This window comes from Nyctereutes procyonoides, unplaced genomic scaffold, assembly GCF_905146905.1.
Source record: "Nyctereutes procyonoides isolate TBG_1078 unplaced genomic scaffold, NYPRO_anot_genome, whole genome shotgun sequence".
NCBI lineage: Eukaryota > Metazoa > Chordata > Mammalia > Carnivora > Canidae > Nyctereutes > Nyctereutes procyonoides.
This window is the reverse complement of record NW_026575041.1, coordinates 11093641-11120534: the sequence shown is the minus strand read 5'-3', so window position 1 is coordinate 11120534 and position 26894 is coordinate 11093641. Positions and strand designations below refer to the sequence as shown.

At 40.1% G+C, this 26894-nt stretch overlaps 1 protein-coding gene across 2 annotated transcripts in view; it reads left to right on the top strand.

Moving 5' to 3' along the window:
- Positions 1 to 26894, top strand: part of RAB30 (RAB30, member RAS oncogene family) — a 131078-nt gene that overhangs the window by 36768 nt on the left and 67416 nt on the right. Inside the window, exon 1 of one of the 2 annotated variants that reach the window (XM_055320426.1) lies at positions 3957 to 4124. The exons of the other annotated variant lie outside the window; for it this stretch is intronic. The gene's annotated coding sequence lies outside the window, so the exon portion shown is untranslated. Of the gene's footprint in view, positions 1 to 3956; positions 4125 to 26894 lie in introns of those variants that run through there. 2 annotated transcript variants of the gene reach the window in all.

Sequence of the window (26894 nt, the reverse complement as noted above, 5' to 3'; positions counted from 1 at the left end):
TTCAGGGAATTAACTGCAGTGATTCTGGGGCAGCCCGGGTGGCGCAGCGGTTTAGCGCCACCTGCAGTCTGGGGTGTGATCCTGGAGATCCAGGATCGAGTCCCACATCGGGCTCCTGCATGGAGCCTGCTTCTCCCTCTGCCTGTGTCTCTGCCTCTCTCTCTCTCTCTCTGTGCGTGTCTCTCATGAATAAATAAATAAAATCTTAAAAAATAAAAAACACTTTTCTTTAAAAAAAAAAAAAAAGACAAAGCCTGACTGTCATAATCAACTTAGGGCTTTTTCAAACTACATATAGGTACACAAACTAAAGTTTTTATTATGCGATTTTTAAAAAATTTCAGTCAGGCACAACTGTAGGAATGTTAACTTAGTAACAGGCATTTCACATTCCTTTAAGTAGTATGGGCTGAAATAGATTGTTGCCCTGTATCACTATTTGAAGGGAAGAAAGAGAACCATATTTTGCTAGGAACTTGGTCTCACACATTTGACTTAACAAATTGTTGGAAAAATCTATCTGAGGTAATCCCTCTCCTTGGGGTTCTAACTACTCTGTGGCTAGTTTTTATTTAGTTTTTTTTTTTTTTAAGATTTTTATTTATTTATTCATGAGAAACACACACAGAGAAAGAGGCACACACAGAGGCAGAGGGAGAAGCAGGCTCCATGTAGGGAGCCTGATGTGGGACTTGATCCTGGGTCCCCAGGATCATGCCCTGGGCCGAAGGCGGTGCTAAACCGCTGAGCCATCGGAATGTCCCTTATTTAGTTTTTTTTTTTTAAATTTATTTAATTTGAATTAAAAAATTATACTCTATTGTATATCATTTACCTAATGTCAATAATACTTAGACAATATCAATAATTTTAAAAATTTAGGATTCAGCGCAAGGAAAGGAGTTATTGAAAAAAAAAAGAAAATTTTTTTCAGAAAATCCTAGCATCTTGCCTCTTTCAATACTTGACTCTCTTAAATATCTGAGTAGTTTACCATAATCTTGAGATAGTGTGAACTCTTACTTGGGTTTCTTATCATTACTTTCTGGTGTTACATTCAATGCACTCTAAAAAATATCTAGGTAAGTCAGGATATCATGGTTCTCATAATGCTAAACTGAAATCTCCCCCAATCTACCGTCTCACTTAATGTATAAAGTGATCTCCAGATCATTTTCTCATCTACACATTTTCAGAACTCATTTACGGGTATAATTAGTGACAAAACCAAAATCTTTGCCAAGACTTTTGTTATTACTAGTGTAATGCATCACGAGAAACACAAATAGAGGACGTAGAGGACTACTCTACCCTACCCCTGTACATTCACTCATAGTTTTAAAAATACACAAAAACTGCTTTCAACCCAGCAGAGTAATTCAGCAGGGATGAGTGGACGATAGCTATGTACCTTTAGAGCTCTGTAAGTGATCCTGACACTTAACACTTGAAGAAACTCTTGCCATAAGAGCAAATGACTAATACTCTTTAATGAGCTACCTATAATTATACTACAAATCAATACCTTAATCCTTTTCCAAGAGATGAAAAGAATGTTAGTTGCTTTATACACCAAAGGGATTCTTAATCCCACTTTTCAGTTTTCCTAACCCAATGTTTTCTCTGGGATACTGCAGCTATTCTTTCAGAAACTGGAGTCACCAACTCTTCAAATATTCCTTCAGAAAGTGGTGTCACCAACTCTTCAAATATTAACTTTGTAAACAAAATTTCTAAAGAAGAATGCAGGATTTTTTCCCTAAAAGTTAAAGGTTAAATCATGGAGTCTTTTTTTAGGTATTAAATACATCTTTCAATTCTTTACAGTTAGATATCCACTGGAGATGAGCTGGAAAAACTTCAAACTGCCTAAACATATGACAAATTAGAAGTTATAGAAATCACTGCGTTATATAGGACTAGTTTCACACACAGGAGGTTTCTAAGCAATCTGCCCCCGCCCCCACAAATTTGTCTTCCACCGTAACTCAGATTAAGGCTATTGCTCATATAAAGAAACTATCTCATACCAGGAACAAGACTCACTATAGGTTTGTAAAGTAAGATACCAATGAACCACCAAGCCCTAAAAATAATTTAAGAGTCTGAAACTAAGCCTAAATGCAAAGTTGTCCACTCTATTTTCTCTGTTAAACGTAAAACACTTTGATAGTTATACTGATGGTCAGAAAGAACACAGCAAATACTTTGTTCCCTTTCCTATACTTACCACCAGTACTTGCAAAGAAGGTATTTCTGAATAACAGAAATATTTGTATGAGCCTTTCCCATTGTTGTACTGCATGGATGAGACCAACACATATTACCTTTGTTAAAAATGAAACAAAGCCTTTCGTGTTGTGACTTGTTCCCAGAAACGTGACAGAAGATCATTCTTTTATGTTTTTGTAGTTATCATCTGTATACATCTTAAAGGCTGTTTCTACTATGTTTTTATTCTTTTTCATCACTCTGCCTAGCTTTTCCGGATAGGAGAACCCATCCATCAACTGTACTGTTATTACTAACTCCTAACAGAGATGTGAAATGCATACCCTTGCCGACCCAAAGTAACAAGTTCCTAATGTTGTTTTTAGAATAATTGTGCAAGAGGGAGGGAGGAAAAAAAAAAATCACATTTTTAACCCTTCAGACACCCTCAGGAAGAAAAGACATTTTCCATCTTTCATAGTGCAGTCTCTGAAAAAGAACAAATATACAGCATTGTTTTAGTAACACAATTGGGAAAAAAAATACAGTTCATTTGAGATCTTGAGCAAGATAACTTAAAGACCAGTGATTTTGGTTTCAGTTAATTGAGAACAAAAAAAAAATTAGTTCTTTTTTTAAAAAAAAATTAGTTCTTAATGTTAATCGTATAAATGGACTATCACAAACTAAGCACTAAGTGTATTTTTAAAATAAAATACATGGTGACCCATGCTAACGAACACCGCGTCCTACACTCCAAGTTTACCCAAGTACCCACGTTACCTCGAAACCGACCGCCAGCTGTCCACAGGGCACTAACATCCCGGACACGCCCAGCGGGCGCGAGTCCTTCAGACCGCGCCGTCCTCCCTCCACCGCGGCGCCACAGCCCGGTCCCTTCGCACGGTGCCCCGCAGCGCGGCTACTAGAGCACACACCCCTTTCTTCGGACCCTTCCGCAAATCATTCCTGTACGAAAAACCGATAAAGGTCCGAAACCTTGCGGAGGGGTAAGGAAAGTTGGAAATATGAATGACAAAAAGATAAAAATAAAATTGGGAGGAGTAACCCAACTCCGCGTGGGTGGAAGCCGGCTTCGCTGACCCAAGTGACAAGGGTCGCGTCCCGGGTCCCCGCAGCCCAAGGATACCGACCGCTCCGAGGGTCCCGTAAGCGGGCCTAAGTGATGCTCTGGGCCCCGGAGTACACGGACTCCCTCAATCCCTTAACAAGAAAAGGACGAAGACGGGTAGGGCACCTCCACAACCTGCCGGACGGCGAGGCCGAGGCCCAGTCGGCCTCCGGATACTGCGTCCAGCTGGACCCGCCCTCCAATCCGCCCCCAGATGCCGCGTCTACACCTGGGTCCCCAGGTTTGGGCCCTGTGCTCTCCGATCGGTTTACCCTCCACCTCGCCGACCCCACCGCACCACCATTCGGCTCGCGCGCTGCCTAAAACCTCAGCCAGGTTCCGCGGACTCTTCCCGGCACTCCTAACATGGCGGCCGAGCCCCCTTCGCTCCCTGGGCCCACTCTGGGCGCGTCCGACCTTGGCGCATTTTGGGCATTGTAGTTCCCGAGATAGCCCCGGTGTCCTGCCGGGCCCTTAGAAGACTACGATTCCCAGAGTGCACCGCTCCTGAGCATGGCTATTGGGGCCTTTCGGACAGAGGGATGATGTCATTGCAAAAACCCCACTGCATTCATTGTGCTACGGTCTCTCCACCCCCCTGCTGCTGCTGGGCTTGCGTTTGCCGCTTGCTCCAGCTGAGCTAAGAGTAGCAGCGGCACCAGGGCAGGGACTGACTCCAGCCCTTGGACTTGGGACATCGCAACACGTTCTCTTGCCTGCGTGACTCATTCGCACATCATTTCTGTTTATGCCTGGGGTGGGGAGAAATATCCCAAACCAGGTGAGTTGAAGTGATTTATTCAAATGGTTCTACCAAGTTATTCCTCCCGCTTAATTCTCAAGGCTTTCTTTTGGGAAGATGGGGGCGGGAGGATTGGAGAGGTGCTCGCAAGTGCTGCTAAGCAAAAAGCTCTGTGCAATTTGGGTCACTGCAAAGAACGACTCTAGCAACCTACCCCCGCCAGAGGACCGATTCCTGCCAATTCCCTAGTCGCAACTCCCCTCAACCTTTCTGAGGATGGGAGAGGGGGCTGGGCTGGGGAGGATGTTGGGAAGTGCTCTTGGAAAATCAGAAGAAGGCAGAGGTGGGGGACTGCAGTCCTGTCACTTACGGCTCCAGGGTGCTGAGGTTTGAGTGGGAAGGGGTGATGCGTGGGGAGAAATGGAGACAGTGATTTAATGTGGTTGCACTACTTTAGAACATTTCTATGTCGCTTGAGCAAGCACACACTATTTATTTTTAAGATGAGCGTGCTTCTGAGTAGGTTAAGTTTTGTGGGGCTCTATTTTACGTGTGTGTCTGTGTCGTTTGTGTCGCCTTTTCTGCTGATTTGAGGTGACACTGTCCTTTAATGGTGCACTCCCTGCCAGTCAGAAACATTTCACGTGTCTGGGGAAGCTTCTCTTAGGCTGCTGGAAGCAGCATTTTTGTTAAGTGTTTTTCTTCTTCCCACTGCAGGATTGTTTGGAAGTGGAGCCGACAGATTTGTGCTCGTGTGAGTGTTTTAAATTATGTTGCAGTAGGCTCCTTGCCACTGACAATGGTACCATAATGAGCTGCCTTTTCGTGAGGCACGGTCACCAGTCACAAGTAAAGGTTTGAAGAAGGGATCATTAGGGAGATCCTGGTTCATTTTGATGCATTAGGGAAAGGGAAAGTTAGAAGTACTGTTAACCTTCTGAAAAGAAGAGTGATCCTGGCCAGGGAAATCAAGGAGCATAGAGGTGTTTTTTGTTTGTTTTTTTTTTTGGGTTTTGTTTTTAAGCGAACTGACACATTTAATAGGATAGAAAGCATTCTGGCTTGTATGATTTTGGCTTTTGTAAGAGTTATTAGGATGATTAGTGCAATAAATGTTACTTTGAGATAAACAGCTGGCTGACTCCAGAACAGATGGGGCCAGTCTTAGCTGAGAGATCTACAACCTTGGAAATGAATGGACGTGGGGTCAACCACACCCCCTCCTGGAATGTCAAAACAAGGAGAAATGCCAGAGCATTTTATGCTTAACTCTAAAATGCCAAATCTTTTTGTAGCCAGGTCAGGCATTGGGTGAAAGTCATTCCTGGTTGTTTTCTGCTGAACAAATTTTGTCCATTTTCAATTCAGACCCTTAGGTCTTCAGAGTTGCAATGGGGTGATGCTTCATGAAATACTGCTTGTTACTGAATGCAAAGGAAGGTCCATTGTACGGGCTTTGTAGTAGAGTGATTTATTGGGATGCAATGAGCTGCTTTGGGATTTGGGAAAAGATTGCCTGGCTTTGCCTCTCTATGTTTCTCTGATGCTTACTGTCTATTGTCCTGGGCACATTACCCTTTTGCCAGCACCTTCCTTGCCCCACCCCTCTATGTCTTTTGAAGTTCTTTCTGTTTCTCCATTTACAGTTCTCATTTTTCCTCTCTGTTTCAAAATTTCTCTCATCACCAATATACAAGTCTAAGTATTTTTCCAATTTCTTAATACCCTCCCTTCCCCTTCTCGAACTCACCCAGAAACTCCAGGGTGGAAGTAGATTGTGCAAGTATTTATTCCACAGAGCTTCTCTTGGAAAAGGCTTTGATTTTTCCTTTTCTTACAGTGGGTGCTAGATAGGATTCGCAGCAATGAATCTGACCCTTTGGCTTGGTTTGTGGCTTCTGTGATAGATATAATTTGGCCTCAGCAGCTTGTGGACAATGCAGTGTTGCAGTTGAGCCCATGTCACTGTTCTTTTTATTGGTACCTGTACTAAGAGCTGCCAGTGCATTAGCAAGGTTTTAAAATGCTTTACATGCCTGCCTTTGGCCCAGGGCGCGATCCTGGAGACCTGGGATCGAATCCCACGTCGGGCTCCAGGTGCATGGAGCCTGCTTCTCCCTCTGCCTATGTCTCTGCCTCTCTCTCTCTCTCTATCATAAATAAATAAAAATTAAAAAAATATTTAAAAAAAGACTTCTTTAAAATGCTTTACATGAGGGACATCTAGCTGGCTCAGGAGGAAGAGCATGTGACTCCTGATCTTGGGGTTGTGAGTTTGAGCTCCACGTTGGGTGTGTAAAGATTACTTAAATAAATAAAAACTTAAAAAAAACCAAAAACAACCCCAAACCCAAATACTCTACTTGAAATCTTCTCTTAATTCCCCCCAAATAAGAAGACTTCAAAAGGCTTCTGCCTCATTTAATACTCCCCCCGCCCCCCCATTCCTGCTCTAATAAGTGGTGGGAAGGCCATCTTTTCTGTTGATTGCTGAGAAGCAATCCAGGTAGCCTTCCTGCCCATTTGTTTTTTGTTTTGCTTTTTTTTTGAAGACACTGGGAGTGGTAGCAGTGTTCCCTTCTGTGATGTCTTCTACCTGGATGAAAAAAAAATGTTATTTTTTTATTTGCTCTTTTAAGGAGAAGAATGTGGTGGTGGTTATGTTCGTTTGTTTAACATTAGTGCTTTTCCAGGCACTAACTGTTGTTGGTATGGAGGCAACTAGTGTGACAGGCTGATTCAGAAGTTTTCTTCCTAGACCTCTTTTTCACTACCTTCTCATTCATAATTTTCTTATTCTAGGATGCTTCATCTCCTAACAACATTGTTTAGTATTTTGGGGGGAAAGATGAGCTGAATAATGGGTTAGATTTGTCCCATCACTATTTCTGTGCCCTTGAAAAACTATGCATTTCTTTCTGCCTCTGTTTACATATTTGCAAGTGGATAATGATCCTTGTCCCTTGGCTTACTTGGCCTCATGGGAGTAACAGTTTGGTCCTAGCTCATAATTCTGATGACAAATATTAATTGAGCAGCTACTGTGTTTTAAGGACTATGGATACATCAGTGAAAGAGAAGCTTCCCCAGGCACCTGGGTGGCTCAGTCAGTTAAGCGTCAGACTCTTGATTTCGGCTCAGGTCATAATCTCAGGGCTGTGAGATGGAGCCCTGCACTGAGCTCTGCACTCAGTGTGGCGTCTGCTTGAGATTCTTTCTCTGTCTCCCTCTGCCCCTCCCCCTGCTTGCTTGTGTACTTGTTCCCTCTCTCTCTCTCTCCCTAAATAAAATATTTAAAAGAGAGAGAGGAAGAGAAGCTTCCCCTGCCCCCATGGAGCTTCTGTTCTAATAGGGAGATGATCATTGGACAAGTAATCACAGTGTGATGAATGCTACTGCCCAAAGGGGATGTACTATATGGTAGAATAGGAGTGCCTAGAAATCATGGAAGGGTTCCTGTAGGAGGTGACACTTTAAGAAACTTGAAGAGTGAGTGGGAGTAATTTAGCTTGACAATGAGAGGTGATTACCGGGAGACAGAGGATTTTTGACAAGGGAAACTTCGTGTTCAAAGTACAAATGAAAGAGTGGTAAATATGAGGATTGGAAAGGAGGTCAATCAGGCTATGGGAGTAGAGCAAAGGGAGAGAGACCAGACCAGGCTGGAGAAGTGGGCAGAGTGTGGAGAGTGGGCAATTTTCTGAGCCTCATGTGTGTTTTGGTCTTTATCCTAAGAACAACAGAAACCTAATAAAGCGATTTAAATAGCTAGATGAATTATGTATGTAAAATGATATGAAAAACATCACCTTGGCTATTAAGTGGAGGCGAGGTTGGAGGAGAGGATTGGCCAAAGTGAATATGTAAAGGACAGGTAGCAAATCAGGCTTGTAGTCTATGTGAGGGATAATGGTGGCTTGGATCTAGGGTGGTGGCAGAAGGCTTGGAGAGAAGGGAAGCGATTGGAGAGATGCTAAACTTGAAAATTATAATTGATAAGATTGTGTATTGATTGGATGTAGGGATAGCGAGAAGGGAGAGTAAAGAGGACTTGAGTTTTTCCTTGAGCAAATGAGAATGCCATTTTCAGAAAAAGAGAACCCTGGATAGAGACCAGATTTTTGTTTGTTTGTTCAAGAAGGAGGGACTTTTGGCCATATTGAGTCTGAAGTTCCAGACAGACATCTAAGATCTTTCTCTCTTTTACCCTGTCCAAGTGTAGGATGTGGCACAGTAGACTTGAAGGGAGCTTTGGTGAGGCTTGCTGCTCTTTTATTAGCTGTATGATGTTGGGCATGTTATATTCTTTTTCTGAACTTTAGTTTCCTTATCTGTGAAGTATATTTATTCCTCTAATTTATATTGATTTTCCCCCAGCACTATATGTATGGTGCTAAGAATACAGTATTGAATAAGATAGTGTTTGCTTCAGAAGAATTCACTCAAGTGAGGGAGGCAAACCTAAGTAGCCACACAAAAAGAATTATGTAGGCCATGCTAGGAGAGCACAGCCCCAAGGAAGGCTTTCATTTTTTCTTATTGGTGAGAATAAGACCTTTGACCTGAGACATGAAGTAAGAAGGAGCTCTCCAGATTATTCCCAGGCACCTAATAGAGTGTCTTGCCCAGATTAGGAACTCAGAATGTTTGTTGACTGAGTAAATTAACTTAAGTCACTGAGGGTCCATTGAAAAACAAGAAATATCAATGCATTGGAAGAAGGCATTTAGTAATACAGGTGTGTTTTTTTTTTAAGATTTTATTTATTTATTCATAGAGACAGAGAGAGAGAGGCAGAGACACAGGCAGAGGGAGAAGCAGGCATCATACAGAGAGCCTGATGTGGGACTCGATCCAGGGTCTCCAGAATCATGCCCTGGGTTGCAGGCAGCGCTAAACCGCTGCACCACCGGGGCTGCCAGTAATACACGTGTTAAATGTGAAATGCTTTTTAACAAATCCATTAAAACATATTCCTATGACCTGTAGCCTTAGAGGTGTTTTTGTTTTTTAGATGACTTGTAGGAAAATTCAGAAATATTTCAGATCTGGTTTCATTTTGGCTAAACTTCCTTTATTCAAGTTAGTTTCTCAAAAATAATTTTAAAATTATATAGAGTTCCCTAAATCAGTGGATCTCACACTTTTGAATTGTATAGATAAGCAGAATTACAAAAAATAAGGTAAAATGGGGTGAGCTGTTAACAGTGGTTATTTTTCTATAGTAGAGAGAGATTTTTTTAAAAATGACCCCTTAACTTTTATGTTGTAAAATAAAGGACACTTAATACCAAATTAGAGGGAGATCCTGCTTTTAAAATTAAAAATATATTGAGCTTTATGAAAAATTCTCTACTTTGTCTTTATTATTCTCATTTTGTTGCAGAATAGTAAAAAAAAAAAAAGATGAACAAAACACCAGAATGTTATAATAATTTATGGAACCACTGCCCTATTTTCTTGGCTATGGTAGAAATGTGGCCCATCTCCAAATAAGAACACTTCCAAGTATGGAAGAATTTTGTATAGACCACAGATAATTTATTTTCAGTTCCTTCTCCATAGTAATCCAATCTCTGAAAATTAGATAGGTGTCCTCAAGATGTGTCTAAGGTAGCAGTTCTTTACTTGTCGCCAGAGGATCCTCACAAAGACCAGGACCTCTGAGAGCATATGTTAAAGTGTGTGTGTGTGTGTGTGTGTGTGTGTGTGTGTGTGTGTTAGAGAGAGAGAGAGAGAGAGAGAGTTAACATGCACATATTTTTGTATCACTATATGTGGTCTTTGGGCAAGTTATTTAACTTCTTTGAAGCTCAACTTTTTGGTAAGATTATTATGAGTTTTAAATGAAATAATATGTTTTAAATGTCTGGCACTATGCCTGGTATAGGTGATGCTCATAGTAACTTTTTTTTTAAAAAAAGATTTTATTTATTTATTTGAGGAAGAGAGAGAGAACACAAGCTTGGGGGAGGAGCAGAGGGAGAGGGAGAAGCAGACTCTCCCCACTGAGTAGGGAGCTTGATGCAAGGCTCCATCCCAGGACTCCCAGATGATGACCTGAACTGAAGGCAGATGCTTAATCCACTGAGCCACTTACAAACTCATCATAGTAACTGTTTTTAACATATTTATTTCTTGGTTTAAATATTTTATTTGTTGGCTGATGCTCGCTTAGTACTCATAGTGATAACACACAAAAAAGCATCACAGTGTAACTAGATAACCTGATGCAATGAGAAGAAGTACACATCACTGAAGCGGAATTCTTGCCAGAAATGTTTAACCTAAATCTAATCATGAGGAAATAATCAGGCAAATCCAGATTGTGGGACATACTGCAAAACAGCTGGCCTGCGATCTTTGAAAATGTCAATGTCGTGAAAGACAAACAAAACAAAATAAAACAAAATATATAGTGGATTGATCTAGATTAAAGGAGGCCAGAGCTATGACAACCAAATGCAACATATAACCCTTGATTGGATTCTGGACTTTAAAAAAAAAGCTATAAAGGACATTTTGGGGACAAATGGGGAAATTTGAATGGGAGTTGCATATTAGATAATCAGTAACAATGTTAGTTTTCTCGGATATGCTAATGATTCCATCTGCTTAGCCTGACATGCTGTGGATATTGGTGTCTAGATCAGTTGCCGTTCCTGAATGTCGTCATTAGGAATGTCACACCAAAGCTAGAAGACATCAAGGCAGCTTCAGAAGGCAGTGATTTTCTTGGCCACTGAAAGTATTTAATCAGCCTATAGATTGTGATACCAATTATTGGGGATGCTGTAAATAATTTTTAAATGTCCTTTCTAGGGGTACCTGGGTGGCTCAGTTGCTTAAGCATCCAACTCTTTTTTTTAAAATAAAGATTTTTATTTATTTATTCATGAGAGACACAGAGAGAGGCAGAGACACAGGCAGAGGGAGAAACAGGCTCCCTGCAAGGAGCCCCGGTCTCCAGGATCACACCCTGGGCTGAAGGCGGCGCTAAACTGTGGAGCCACCTGGGCTGCCCAAGCATCCACTCTTGATTTCACCTCTGGTCTTGAGATGGAGCCCTGCGTTGGGCTCTGTGCTCATTGCAGAGTTGGCTTGTCCTTCTCCCTCCTGCTGCTTGCACTCTTTTTCAAAAAAATAAATAAAATCTTAAAAAAAAATGTCCTACTATATGTTGGCAAATTGAATTTAAATAAAAAATTAAAAAAAAAACCCACCTCATTCTATGAGTGTAAACTTCTAGAGCTGGTACTCTACCTTTGATATTAGTAGAAGTAGTAATGCAGGTGGGGCACTAGCTGCTTCCAAAGTGAAGAGGAAAGGATGGCAAGGGACATATAAGTATATATCATAATTTTTTTTTGAATTTAGAGATAACATAGGATTAATCAAAATTTATTCTAGAAATACACAATGAACTGGATAGGGGAAATTCCCCTTAATTCCACCTCACAAAAATAATCAACGTTGAGATTTTGATGTGTATTCCTCTGTCATTCCCCCCCCAAACATATACTAATGATATTATTACATATAATTCTGCTTGCTGTCCCTTAATATATTTTGAGTATTTGCCCCACATATTTGCATGTTGCTCTAATTTACCTGTTTTCATGGCTGTCAGGCACCACTGTAGTGAGCATTTGAGAACACATTCTTTTGTGATGAACTTATAGGAATGTTTCTGTAGGATCTATTTCTAGGGGTAGAAATGTTGGCTCAGAGGGCACAAACAGGTTCTCTTTAGTTGTCTTCTGATTTAAGTTCTTATCAAAAGTCTTTGACAGTGCCACTTCTCCATACCTTTGCCAAGTCCATTAGCCACTTGAGCTAAACTCTTACTAAATGAGTAGAAAGAAAGTGGGCAAAAATGGAATCATGGGGTTCCTGCTGGTTTTTGTGCAGGCTTTAATAATAAAGGTTAGTATGCAAACCTCTGGAAGAAAAAAATAAAATACCTTATTTCTGCCTGCAACATTGCATATTTAAAAAGTGAACTGAAACAATCAAGCAGCCAAGAGTTTTCCCCAGAAAATTCTGCAGAAAATTTTTATTTTTGAGTTATGGTTAACTTCACTAAAATGTGGACAGCATCAATCTTGAGGTGAAAATAACCCCTTCTGCTCACTTCCTCTCCATCTCAGTCATACCACCACACTAGGAAGGGGAATTTAAGATCCACTTTTTAACTATCTGGATCAGGTTTGTTTAAAAGGCCTGACTGTTCATCTTTCTGAATATTGACAGAAACAATTCCAGCACAAATTTTGGGCATTTTTCTGTAGAAAAAGCATGAACTTAGGAGTGGCCATCATTGACTCACTGTGCCCGGCAGAGACCCTGGGGAAAAGACTGTGAGGATCACAAGCTATGAATTATTTCTATTCTTATGTGGTTGGGTGGAGCAAACACAGATTTGAGCTCTGCGCTGTATGGAAACTTATCTTTTCAAGTCTCAGTTTCTTCTTCTATAAAATGGGGGTTATTGTGAGGCCAACTTAGATAATGTGTGTAAAGGGACTTTGGCAAATTTATATGTACTTAAATATGTGCTATTGTTAAGGTGCTTCTGTGTCTAGCTGTTATGTAAGGCATTCTGTCTTGTCATGTCTTACTGTTATTTCTTCAACCAGTAGTTGTGAGCATAAACTGAATGTGAGATTCTGTACTGTTTTTTTTTTTTAAATTTATTTATTTATGATAGTCACAGAGAGAGAGAGAGGCAGAGACAGAGGCAGAGGGAGAAGCAGGCTCCATGCACCGGGAGCCCGATGTGGGACTCGATCCCGGGTCTCCAGGATCGCTCCCTGGGCCAAAGGCAGGCGCCAAACCGCTGCGCTACCCAGGGATCCCTGTTTTTTTTTTTTTTTTTTTTTTATAAGAAAACAAAGGTGAAGCCATCAGGAGCCTTCCTTCTTCTCCTCTTTTATTCTAGGAGACTAATATCTTTTCCTGAGAGTCTTCAATAAAAGATGCCTTACAAAGGTGTATTTATGTATGCTGTTTTATAATCTCAAACTTAGGTGGTAGATTTTAGTTCCATTTTTTTTTCCATATAAATGAGGAAACAATTCTTAGTGAGGTGAAGTACCTTTTTTTTTTTTTTTAAGTTACTTATTTAAAAAAACATTGTAGATGTAGGCCCTTGGTAGATTTTTCTGGAACTAAAACCAAAAGCGTCTCCAGCTGCTTCCTATTTTTGTCTTACCTTCTGATCAAAGGTATAAGCTTCATGAAGGCAGGACTGGCTGATGCCATTTACTTTGATAGGATTCATTTTACTTTCAGGCACACAGCGAGGAGCTTTCCTTAGATCTGTTGAGTTGGTTGAAGCTGTGATGTGAACTATCATAGAACCTCCTGGGTACCAAATGGTTTACACGTTTTACTTGAAACCCCCCCCCCCCCCGCCCCAGCCAACTTATTTTGAAAAGATATATAGGACATATAGAATAATAGCAAAAATCTTACAGTGAATTTTCCATACACCCTTCATGTAGATTAATTTGCTTTCTCTTTCTATGTCTGTGCACACTTGCATACACATACATACACACACTGTTTTCCTAATAAATCACTTAAAAGTGAGTTGCAGACATTACAACACTTTATCTCTAAGCACCGGAACATGTATCTCTTAAGAAATAGGAAGTTCTCTCCCATGTAACCACAATACCATTACATTGAAACATTGAAGTTTTGAAGATTCCAAGTCTGTTGCCTTAGTAGATTGGATTGGTCTGATTGTTTTTTCTTTATCAGACTCAGGTTAAACACTTCTAGTAGGAATTCCATTTGGACAGTTCTGCATCCTTTTCTTTGCATCACATTAGGTGACACATAGTGCCAGTTTGTAACATCACTGGTGATACAAGATTTGATCATTTGGATGAAATGATATTGCCTAAAGCTAGTGCAGCCACTCTGGAAGACAGTATGGAAATTCCTCAAAAAGTTGAAAATAGAGCTGCCCTATGACCCAACAATTGCACTACTAGGGATTTACCCCAAAGACCCAATTGTGGAGATCTGAAGGGGTACCTGCACCCCAATGTTTATAGCAGCAATGTTCACAATAGCCAACCTGTGGAAAGAGGCCATATATCCATTTACAGATGAGTGGATAAAGAAGATGTGGTCTATAAATACAATGGAATACTGCTCAGTGATAAAAAAAATGAAATCTTGCCATTTACAATGACATGGATGAACTAAAGAGTATTATGCTAAGTGAAATAAGTCAATCAGAGAAAAACAATTATCCTATGATCTCACTTATATGTGGGATTTTGGAAACAAAACAAAGGATCACAGGGGAAGGGAGGGAAAAATCAAAGACAAAACCAGACAAAACCAGAGAGGTGGACAAACTGAAAGAGACTTAATCATAGAAAACAAACTGAGGGGCGATGGAGGGGAGGGAGGTGGGGGATGGGGTGACTGGATGATGGACATTGAGGAGGCATGTGATGGAATGAGCACTGGGTGTTATATAAGACTGATAAATTACTGACCTCTGCCTCTGAAACTAATAGTACACTATATGTTAATTGAATTTAATTTTTTTTATTTTTTTTAAGATTTTATTTATTTATTCACAAGAGACACACAGAGAGAGGAAGAGACATAGGCAGAGGGAGAAGCAGGCTCCATGCAGGGAGCCCGATGTGGGATTCGATCCTGGATCCCAGGATCATGCCCTGAGCGAAAGGCAGACGCTCAACCGCTGAGCCACTCAGGCATCCCCAATTTTTTTTTTAAAGTGATATTGCGGGGATCCCTGGGTGGCGCAGTGGTTTAGCGCCTGCCTTTGGCCCAGGGCGCGATCCTGGAGACCCGGGATCGAGTCCCACGTCGGGCTCCCGGTACATGAAGCCTGCTTCACCCTCTGCCTGTGTCTCTGCCCCTCTCTCTCTCTCTCTCTCTGTGACTATCATAAATAAATTTAAAAAAAATTAAAGTGATATTGCTTGGTCTCTTCATTGTAAAGGTACCTGTTTCTCTTTGTAATTAATAAAATAGTGTGAGGTGATACTTTGAGATTGTTTGAATATCCTATTCAACAGTTTTTATCCATTGGTTTTAACATCTATTGGATAATCATGGCCTAGGTCAATTGGTATCTATAAAAGGATGATTTTCTAATTTTCTTTTCCCATCTATATTTATTACCAGGCGTTTTTCTGATAGATCAGTTTTCAGCTCCTTCTTTTCTTCCTCCTCCTCCTTCTCCTCCTCTTCCTTCCTTTTTTTATGCATCACCTGGACTCCTGGATTCTTTTTTTACCCTCAAGATGTTGTAATCCATTACCAACTTTCTGCCTTTTCTCCTCAGGGATTTTCCCACTTTACAAGTAAGGAAATTAATCATAAAATAAAGTAACTTTCTGAGAATTACAGTGAGTTAGCAGAGGAGGCCAGAGGCAGACCCAGTTTTGATGAAGTTTCAAGAAGTTTCTGCTCCTGCTGTGTTGCGGCAGTCCAGGAACAAAAGTTTACTTGATAAAAATAAGTTAAAAACAAAGAACAAGCATTGCATCATTGTTGTTTATAGCAAATGATTGGAAACAATCCTAAGTGTGTCAGTGGGAAACAGGTTAAAAAAATGGGTGTGTTCACACAATGGAAAATGATTAAACCACAAACAAGAATTCTCTCTAATTCTCTAAGAGTATTTCCCATTAGGAAAGATCTCCAAGGATATATTAAATGAAAGAAGGAAGGTGCAAAACAGTGCATATTTTGTGAAAGAAGTGGGGATAAGAGTATATTTGAATTGCACAAAGAAATCCTAGAAATGATGTAAAATAACAAAGTAGTTACTGGAACAGGGCTGTACAAGTGAGTGGGTTGTGATGTGAGATTTCTTAAGGTTTACTATTTTATAATGGTAACTTTATTTTTTAAAGATTTATTTATTTATTCATGAGAGACACACAGAGAGAGGCAGAGACATAGGCAGAGGGAGAAGCAGGCTCCCCATAGGGAGCCCGATGTGGGACTTGATCCCAGATCCCAGGATCACACCCTGAGCTGAAGGCAGACACTCAACGGTTGAAGCCACCCAGGTGTCCCTATAATGATAACTTTTAAAATAACTTTATTGACCTCTCTCTCAAATAAATAAAATCTGAGATAAAATAAAATAGCTTTATTGAGATATAATTCATATATCACACAATTTACCCATTTAAACTGTACAATTTAGTATGTTACTGGAGTTGTGCCACCATCACCACAATTTCGAACATTTTCATTATTCTGAAAGGAAACATTTTACTCATTAGCATTCATCTGTCCTCCCCCACTTCTGTACCCCAACCTCCCGAATCTCCCCAGCAACCACTTTCTGTCTTTACTTTCTATCTCTATAGATTTGCCTATCCTGGATATTTCATATAAATGGCATCAGGAAATATGTGGTCTTTTGTGACTGGTTTCTTTCATCAGCATGATCTTTTCAAGGTTTATCTGTGTTGCAACATGGATCAGTTCTTATTTTACTACCAAGTAATATTCTATTGTCTGGATATACCACACCAGTTGATGGACATTTGGGTTGTTTCCCTTTATTTTATTTTATTTTATTTTATTTTATTTTATTTTATTTTATTTTATTTTGGGCGGGGGGGAGAGACAGAGGGAGAGGGAGAGAATCTTAAGCAGACTCCACACCTAGTGCAGAGCCTGATGCAGAGCTCAATCCTACAACTTTGAGATCATGACCCAAGCATAAATCAAGAGTTGGACGCCTAATGAACAGAGCTAGCCAGGTGCCCCTCCACTTAAAAAAAAATTATTTAAGTGATTTCTACACGGAATATGGGGCTTGAATTCATGACCCCAAGATCGAGAGTCACATGCTCCTCTGATTGAGCCAGCCAGGTACCTTGGTTTTATTTTTTATTTTTTTATTTATTTATGATAGTCACACAGAGAGAGAGAGAGAGAGGCAGAGACACAGGCAGAGGGAGAAGCAGGCTCCATGCACCGGAAGCCCGATGTGGGATTCGATCCCGGGTCTCCAGGATCGCGCCCTGGGCCAAAGGCAGGCGCCAAACCGCTGCGCCACCCAGGGATCCCGGTACCTTGGTTTTAAATATACATTTGTTTTTATTTAATTTGCATCTGTACCAGGAGTGGGGCAACTGCTAATTCTATGTTTGAACTTTTGAGGAACTGACAAAGTGTTTTCCAAAGTAGCTGTACCATTTTACATTCCCTCCAGCAATATATGAGGGTTCTATTTCTCCACATCCTTGCTGACACTTATTATTTATCTTTTTCATTATGACCATTCTAGTAGTTATGTCACATTGAGTTTTGAGCCATTGGAATATAATACCAGTATATTTCAAAAATAAAGTTAAAACAAAAAATTTAGAAAGAAATGGTATCTCACAAAGCAAAGTTTCAGATGGCCAGCCAGAAGTCAGGGTGTGACGAAATGGCCTTAGGGTAGAGATGATTTTAGGTTTTCCTTCTATGGCCTGGTGTCCCGATGCATATACATTTCCACCTTTTGATTTTTAGTACCAGCTGACTTCTCTTCCAGATTCTTTGCCTAGAGTGTGGGGGACTTGGGTATAAAGTACTGTTTTCAGGATTTCTAGAACTTTAGAAGCAGCTCTAGAGAGTCAGTGGCTAGGACCATGCTAGTTTTTAAGATAAGAGGATTACCAGGATTCTGTGGACCATGATGTATTCATATTGGTTTTTTAAAAAAATTTATTTATTTATTCATGAGAGACATAGAGAGAGGCAGAGACACAGGCAGAGGGAGAAGCAGGCTCCCCACAGGGAGCCCGATGTGGGATGCAATCCAGGGACCGGGATCATGCCCTGACCAGAAGCTCAACCACTGAGCCACCCAGGCGTCCCACCAAGATGTCCTCATATTGTTTTCCCCAGTGCTCATAGTAAGGCCATTAGACAAAGATGCTTTAGCTATTGGTGACTGGTCTAGGAAGCAGGAATGTTTTTGAAATTTCTCAAGTGTGGGAGCTTACAAAATGGAGTTTGAATTGTGTCTGGAACTTTTGAGCTGTGCGATCTTGGACAACTCATAACTTCTCTGAGCCTCACTTTTTTCATTGATGATAGAGGAGCCTACCTAGTCTAAAGTGTCTCCTCAGAAGATACTTATTGGTTGTAAAGGAGGAAAGAGTGACTTTATAGTGTAGAAACACGGCAGACCCCACTTTTACTAAATGATTAAAATTAATACCAAAGATGGGACAAATTGTCATCTGAGAAGTACCCATCACTTTTGTGACATTCCTGCCAAAAATACATAACTTGAATCTAATCACAAGGAAATATCAGATAAATATGAATTGAGAAACATTCTACAAATTAAGTGGACTGTATTTTTTTAAAATGTCAAGGTCATGAAAGACAAAGACGGAGGAATAGTTCTAGATTAAAGGAGACTACAGTCACATAGAAACTAAATACAACATATGATCCTGGATTGGTTGGACCAAAGAAAAATTTTTTTCTTTTGCCATAAAGGACATTATTTTATTTAGTCAATTGGTGAAATTTGAATGAGTTGAGGTTAGATTATATAAGTATTAATATTAATTTTCTGATTTTAATCATCATATTTTGAAAATAAAAGAGTTTGTCTTTATTTTTTAAGGAAATACTAAGTGTTTAGAGATAAAATAGTGTATATATCAGAGGGAATGATAAAGCAAAGAAGCAATGTAAAAAATTAACATTTGGGTAATTTGGGTGAAGGGTATATATGAATTCTTGGTAATCTTGAAGTTTTTTCTTTTTTTAGTGTAAGTCTGAAATTAACTCAAAATAAAGAGATAAAAAAGGAGGGAGAGAAGATATAAGTACTTAGAGCATAGGGTTGCCATGAGGATTAAACTAGGCCCTGTATGTCAAGGCTCAATATGGTGCTTGTCACCTGGCAGCCTTCAGGTACAAGTGGACATCCTGGGATGGGCAAGGCAGCCAATAGCTCTTAGCTATTAGTTTTGGGGAGACAAATTAAAATTGACATGTGGCATATGGTGACAGTATTGTTCTGAATCCAAAATTGGGATTCATAGTCTGAGAAAGAATTTATTTATTTAATTGCAAAGTCTTACCAAACAAAGACAAAACCAACCCATATATATATAGAGAGAGAGAGAAAGAGAGAGAAATAAAAAATCATATTTAATTACCTATTTAATACATTAAGTATAATATTAAGTTTACAAGAAGTTGTGATTATCCTTGGAAAGTTAAGGGTTATGGTCACTTGGGACTATTTTGGGGCCAGTATTAGCATTTGGGCAACTTCTGCTTACCTTCTCTTTTTTTTTTCTCTTCCCTCTTCCTCCAACTACACAATCAAGTTTCTGATTTTGTCTGTGAGAGTCATTTAAATTAGCCATGTCAAATGTTAATTGTTTTGGCAGAGAAGAAGCTTGGATAAGCTTTTCCTTCTAACACTCAAAAACTTGCTTTTCTAAGAGCTAACTTTGGAAGGAATGTTTCTGGTCTGGAAAATTCGGATAGTAACCTCAAAAGGAATTCAGGTCCTAGAGGAACTGGGAGTGGAGTGAGGAGCTCACTTTCTTTTGAGACAGTTTGAAATAAATACTTCTGTCTGAAATAGTAATAATAAAGATCTATTTATTTTTTTCATCTTTTTACTAAAAGCTTCAAAAAATGAATTATGATTAAATTCAAAATAGATTTAGCCCATGCACTGAAAAAAACCTCAAGTAATCCTGATTAAAAAACATTTATGAGACCTTGGACAGGCTGCTTTGCTGAATGAGATTATCCTTAGTATAACATTTAAGTTTGCCCCTTTGATGTGACAAAATTTCCAGCTCATGAGCTTCAGTTGTATAGTTCAAGATTCTACATTCATTGATACGAATCCAGATTCATCATTGCTGCTGTGGTAGTGTCTTTCTGTTGACTGTTACCTGCTGTAAATTGTTTGGTCTCAGAATTTTTCATGTTCTTTGCTTTTAAAGTTACCATGGCCAAGAAGCTAAATGGCATGTTTGTATGTGCAACAAGTTATTATTATTATTATTTAAAGTAATCTCTGTGTCTGATGTGGGGCTCGAACTCATGACTCTCAGATCAAGAGTCTTGTGCTCTACTGATTGATCCAACCGGGCACCCCCAAATTACTTTTATTATAGAACTTAATAATGGCAAACTTTTTTTTGAGTTTATGATGTGCTGTGCTAGCTGCTTTCCTTAAGTTATAGCATTTAGCTGTAGCAAAACCGCATAAAGAAACCAAAACTCTCTCTTACCGTAGAGCCCGTTCTTTTCTGCTGTGGGATACTGCCATTTTGCAGATTTGTGTGGAAGATCATTGGAGCAGAATCCTGTCTTACTGAGTTGGTGGGTATTTACTGAGTGTCCATCACATGTTAGCCACCTAGAGAAGATTGAGACCCAGGCTTTGTCATTAAGAAGTTCACATTCAAATAGAGAAGATAAAATAGATACATCCCTATATATCCACGTGCATAACAGCATTTTTTTCACAATAGCCAAAAGGTGGAAGCAACCCAAGTGTCCATTGACAGATGCATGGGTAAGCTATATAAGAGAATATTATTCAGCCTTGAAAAGGAAGGGAATTCTAACATTTGCTGCAACAAGGATGAATCTTGAAAACATTCTGCTAAGAGAAATAAACCAGGCATGAAAGGATGAATATTTTATGATTGCACTTGTATGCAGTATCTAGAAAGTCAAACTTATAGAGACAGAAAATACAATGGTGGTTGCCAGGGGCTAGAAGGAGGGAGAAATTGGGGAGTTGTTATTTAATGTATATAGAGTTTCAGTCTTGAAAAATGACAAAGTTCCTGAAGATTGGTTGCACAGCACTATGAATATAGTTCACACCACTGAACTGTACACTTAAAAATGGTTAAGATTGTAAATTTTATATTATGTATATTTTATCACAGTTTAAAAAACCCAAACAAATATACTCCCCTACTGTGTGGTAGGGAGTAATTAGTGAGACAAGAAGGACTGATGAAGGGGGATCCCTGGGTGGCTCAGCAGTTTAGCGCCTGCCTTTGGCCCAGGGCGTGATCCTGGAGACCCCGGATTGAGTCCCACATCGGGCTCTCTGCATGGAGCCTGCTTCTCCCTCTGCCTGTGTCTCTGCCTCTCTCTCTCTCTGTCTCTCATGAATAAATAAATAAAATCTTTAAAAAAAAAAAAAGGACTGATGAAGACACAGGAATCAGAGAGGCTTTCTAGACAGGGTAGATCTGGCTAGGCAATGGAAGATGGGTCAGATTAATGTGACATTGAGGAAGGTGGAAAGGGCATCCTAGGTGAAGGGAACAGTGAGCAAAGTTATAGAGGCTTGGTGCTGCTTACAAATCCAATTCTAGCAAGGAACAAATCTCCAAATGGCTCTATAATTATGGGTGTCCCAGCTACCTTCCATGTGGGCAGACTTAAATGCAAAGTCTAAACCAGGTTTATGAAGTTGTGGTATGCTGGACAGGGACTCATTCATGATTCATTCAGTAAAAATATATTTAGCACATAGTGCCCATGCTGTGCTAGTCACTTTATGTATGTTGGCAGATGTAATACTCCCAAGAATTTTGAAGTTATTAATAGCCCTAATTAACAGATGCAGAAATTGTGACTCAGAGAGATGAGGCAGCTTGCCCAAAGTCACATGACTGATAGGTAGCAGAACAGGACTTTGCCTGTGGAGGCCATGCTGTCTGTGTCCACCAAGCTACACTATCTTCTCTTGAGGGTGAGTGTGAAGTGATGTCTGCCTTTGAACTCACAGTAAAAATGGCATGTGACTGCAACCACTTGTCATCTTCTTGCTGCTTTTGAGAAGTTACCTTGACTGAGTTACCTTGCAGCTCTGAGACTCAGCTTCCTTTCTGTGAAATGAAGACCTTGTATTAGACTAGATTATTTCTAAGGTTTCTTCAAGATCAAAAAACCCTATTTATTCATTCATCTATTCATCTGTCCATCCATCCAACACTAATTCGGTATCTATTATATACCAGGTATGAACTGGTAGGTACTGGGACTGGTAATTGAGATTTTGCAGAACACTGTTCTTGCCTGAAAGGAAATTGTAGGCTAGTGAAGGAGATGAAATGGATGATTATTGTACACTATCACCATAGCACTGGTAGTGGTGTATACAGAAGACTGGAGCATGGAGAAGGGGCACCTGTCCCTGTCTTGGATAAGAGGATGTCAAGAGGAGAGGATATCATCCCAAAGGCCAGGAAAGTCATGAGAAGACTATGAGAACCTCATCCTTCATGTTGTTCCTATGGTTATAAGCACAGTATATATTTACTAAATTCAGTTAAGCTTTGTTGACCTTATATCTCCTTTATATTTTAAGCCTTGTGGAAAGTTTAGTTGAATTTAACAGTTAAATTGAATTTAACAGTGCAGCCAAATATTGATATAGTTTGGATTCTCTTTCAGATTGGAGAAAGATTATAAAGTTGAAGAGAGACCTAGGAATTAATCTTTTTTCAGAGAATTTAGGAAGCATGGGGTAGACTAGTAAGAGGCCCAAGAGCCTGGGGTTATTTGAGGTGTTCACAACTAAAGTCACAGATGGTTATATTTCAAAGAGGCAAGTGAAATGGCCAACATATTGGATAACATATGTGATTCAAGACTACTAAGGACTGGTATATTGCTAAGAATTAGAATGACTAAGTATTAGAATTCTAATACCAAGATATTGAAATGAGGTTTGAGGGGGGAACGTTAAAAGAGTTAACATTTTTATTTTTAAAAAAGATTTTATTTATTTATTCATGTGAGAGAGAGAGAGAGAGAGAGAGAGAGAGAGGCAGAGACACAGGCAGAGGGAGAAGCAGGCTCCATGCAGGGAGCCTGACGGGGGACTTGATCCCGGGTCTCCAGGATCAGGCCCTGAGCTGAAGGCGGCGCTAAACCACTGAGCCGCCTGGGCTGCCCAAGAGCTAACATTTATTGAGCAGCTAATATGTATCAGGCATTGTGCTGTGCCCTTTGCATTTATAATTTTGTTTTATTCTCACCAGAGTCTTACAAGGTAGGTGTTCTCATCCTTCACAGATATGGAAACTGAGACTCAAGGAGGTTTGACTTGCTTGTTATAGCTAACAGGAGACGGAGCAGGGACTCAGGCCTGAGTTTGTTAAAATCAAGGCCTTTGCCTTTTCTACCCCATGCTTCTTCAAGTTTCTGGATTTTCTACTTCTGAAGAAACCACACCAGGATGCAGGGCTTCCCTCTCATCCTTGGAGCCTAGAAAGTAGTAATATTTAGGGTTGGCCAGCTCTTGAAGTTTTCTAACGTGCCAAAAGACAACTCTCCCAATTTTCTATGTCTTCCTTCTGAAGTGTGGGTTGCCAGCTCCCAGAGGTACATAAATGGCTCTTACTAAAATACTAAAACCCCCACACCTTTTTTGCCTTTCTCAGGTAGTATATGAGTGTTTGATCTCAGCAATTTGTCTCTTAAAAGTGGCTCATAAAAGCCACAGAAGAGAATGCTGATGGAGGCCACCTCAGTTTATGTATTTGATCCCTTCTCCTTCCCCTCTCAGAGGTCTCCAACTCTGAGGGTTCTGACAGGGTCACATAGAGATCTCTAGTATTAACCCCTTATTTCAGGCTCCTTTCGCCTCTCTCTCAAGGTTTTCCTGTGGGCATAAGCTACGGTGCTTTGTCAGGGAGTGTTTTCCCAGCTTATTTTGGAGGCAGGATAGGCATTTATTGTGGGCCTTTAACCCCCTAGAAAATTCCCACGTGTGGTTGTACAGACAGCAAACTGACCTTTGGAGAAATGGCTTGATGAATTACGGCAGTGGAGAGAAGTCTCCAGTGGGCCATTTCTCTGCCCCGGTATTCTACAGTTTGGCCTACAGTGAAAGGGACAGAGGATGTGGGGCAGAGATTGGAGCTCAAGTCTTGGCTCAAGTCACAAATCCTCGGGCCATGAGACTTGACCTGTCTGAGCCTGTGTTCTTAGGTCTAAATGAAGGACTGGTGATAATCCAGCTTTATACTGTTGGTGTGAGAGGCAAATACCTCAATGTATAGTATTGAAGTGCTGTATAACGAGCCCATAGAATGTATAACAGATGTCAGGGCTTGTTGTTATAAAACAAATTTGGCTCAGTGAGAGACATTTCTGGAAACTGAGCATGATGCATGCTCTGTCATCTCTGGCCCTAGTTCCTGGCAAATCATTGCTCAAGTAGGCATGCATGGTATCATTCTCATGTTTATTTTTGTAATCTTTTCATTTATAGTCATAAATACTCCTAGAAGCTTTGGTGATTCTTGAATATTTATCTTTGAAAACTCTGGTCAGGGTTGTGTGCTCATACCCAGAGCTAGTCATCTGAGAGTAACTATTTGGATTCTTAGAGCTCTGTATAGATCCATTTCCCAAGAAATCCTGGAACAGCAGAGCTGGCTGTATATGATAAATGAGGTTTTATCTTGCTTGCTAGGATTCTGGATGGTTGAGAACTCCTAAGGGTATTTGATAGTAGGTAAACCCTAAGGCAGGACTATTTCAAATTAATATATGTTTCTGGTAATGAAATGAGAGTGGGAAGAGGGTGTCTTAGTGTAAGTGGTTTATGAATTTAGAGCTAGAAGCCCTTGGAAACTGATGAGCCTTTTGTGTATTGTCATAAATTTGTTTGGATTATTACTCTGTTCTGATAAATTTTCTAGGTATTCCTCAGATACTTGGGGATTATTGCTTACCACTATATTTTTGCCATTTCAAATGACTGCAATTCATTCTTCTTGGCTGTGTTTCTCAGAAGTCTTTGAGTTGGTAAATGAAAGAAACCCAACTCAGACTAGCTTGGGCAAGAAAGGAATTGATGGGAAGAATACTGGGTATTTCATATAACCATAGGAGGAATGGGTACAGCTGGAAACAGGATGTATCAGAGGAGATAACTGCCCTGACAACCCCCAAATTTTGGTGCTTACCACAAATGAAGTTTATTTCTTGTTCATACGGCAGTTCAACATAGTTTTACCTGGTTAAGCCGATTTCTGTGTTTCAGGGACGCAGGCTCCTTCCATCTTGTGGCCCCTTCCTTCTCTAGGTGTGTCAGAATTCTCTCCTTTTAACCTGCAAATGGAGAGGGAAATTCAAGGATCTCACGTTGGAGGTTTTCATGGGCCAAGTCTGGAAGTGGCTTATATTACTTCTGCTCTCATTTCCCTCAATTATTACTCAGTACATGATTCCACCTACTGGTAAAGGAGGCTGAGGAATAGGGCCCTTTTGCCCAGGAAGAAAAAGAAATTTTCTATGGGTGAGCATGTAGCTAGTTTGAACCACACAGGTAGGCAGATAATGTCAAAATTCTTTTGCCTTTGCTTCTCTCTTCCCTGGCAGGGAGAATGGCCATAGAAAGCTGAACTTTAAATCTCACTGTTGTTAAAGCAGAGTAGTAACTTATATTCCTACTGGCTCTAGGTAAAAAAAGTTCAGAGTAATGATTGGTTCACTTTGGATCATGTGACCATCCCTGAACCAATCAGTGGTGGGTAGTGGGCAGGGTCATTTAGCATGGATGTGGCCCCTGGGGACCCCACTTGGGCTGCTCTATGTGTCCTTGTAAGACACATAGCCACCCAATGACCAGCCACTAAAAGGGCTCATCTTCTCTTTTGTTTGTACTCTTGTGGAAAATGAAGTACAATTTTTTTAAAGATTATTTATTTATTTATTAACGAGAGACACAGAGAGAGAGGCAGAGACATAGGCAGAGGGAGAAGTAGGCTCCCTTGGGGGGCCAGATGTGGGACTCGATTCCAGGACCCCAGGATCACAGCCTGAGCTGAAGGCAGAGGCTTCAACCACTGAGCCACTAAGGTGGCTCATAGCATCTTTCCAGCCCTTCTTACTACGGCCACATCAAATGATTTTATTTCCTTGAATTGGTGACACCATCTTTTCCTTTTTCTTTTCTTTTCTTTTCTTTTCTTTTCTTTTCTTTTCTTTTCTTTTCTTTTCTTTTCTTTCTTTCTTTTCTTTTCTTTTCTTTTTTCTTTTCTTTTCCTTTTTCCTTTTCCTTTTTTCTTTTCTTTTCCTTTTCCTTTTCTTTTCTTTTATTTTCTTTTTTCTTTCTTTTCTTTTCTTTTCTTTTCTTTTCTTTTGTTTTCTCTTTTCTTTTCTTTTCTTTTCTCTTCTTTTCTTTTCTTTCTTTCTTTTCCAGTTTTATTTTTAAGTAATTTCTACACCCAACATGGGGCTTGAACTCACAACCCCAAGATCAAGAGTCTCATTTTCCACACACTGAGCCAGCCAGGTGTGCCAGACACTATCATTTCTAGCACGTATGACTATTCATAAGGTTCCAAAGAAATGATGACACCATGCCAAGATGCCATCCATTATAAAATGCATCCTAATTTCCTGTCAAAATATAAGAAAACATGTTTCAGAATTGATGAAAGATGACATTCATTACAGCCAAGTTCTAGACTTTTATGCCTTAGTGCTGCTGTTCTTTTGTTTCTTCAGTCCACCCATTAATCCAAAAATGTTTATAGGCCAGGGAACAAGGAATAACATAGTTTCGGTTTCCACCTTCTTAATGGTTACTGCTTATGACCTGCTGTGTGCTAGACAGTCTATTGAGCACTGAGGGCTCAAGAAGGAGTACAAAGAAGTCTTTGTCCTTAAGGGACTTATAGCCTGAAGGAGTAGAAACACTGAGGTGTAGGAAGCCAGTCATACAAACAAAAGATTGAATACAGGTCCCGTCATTAAGGTCCTTAC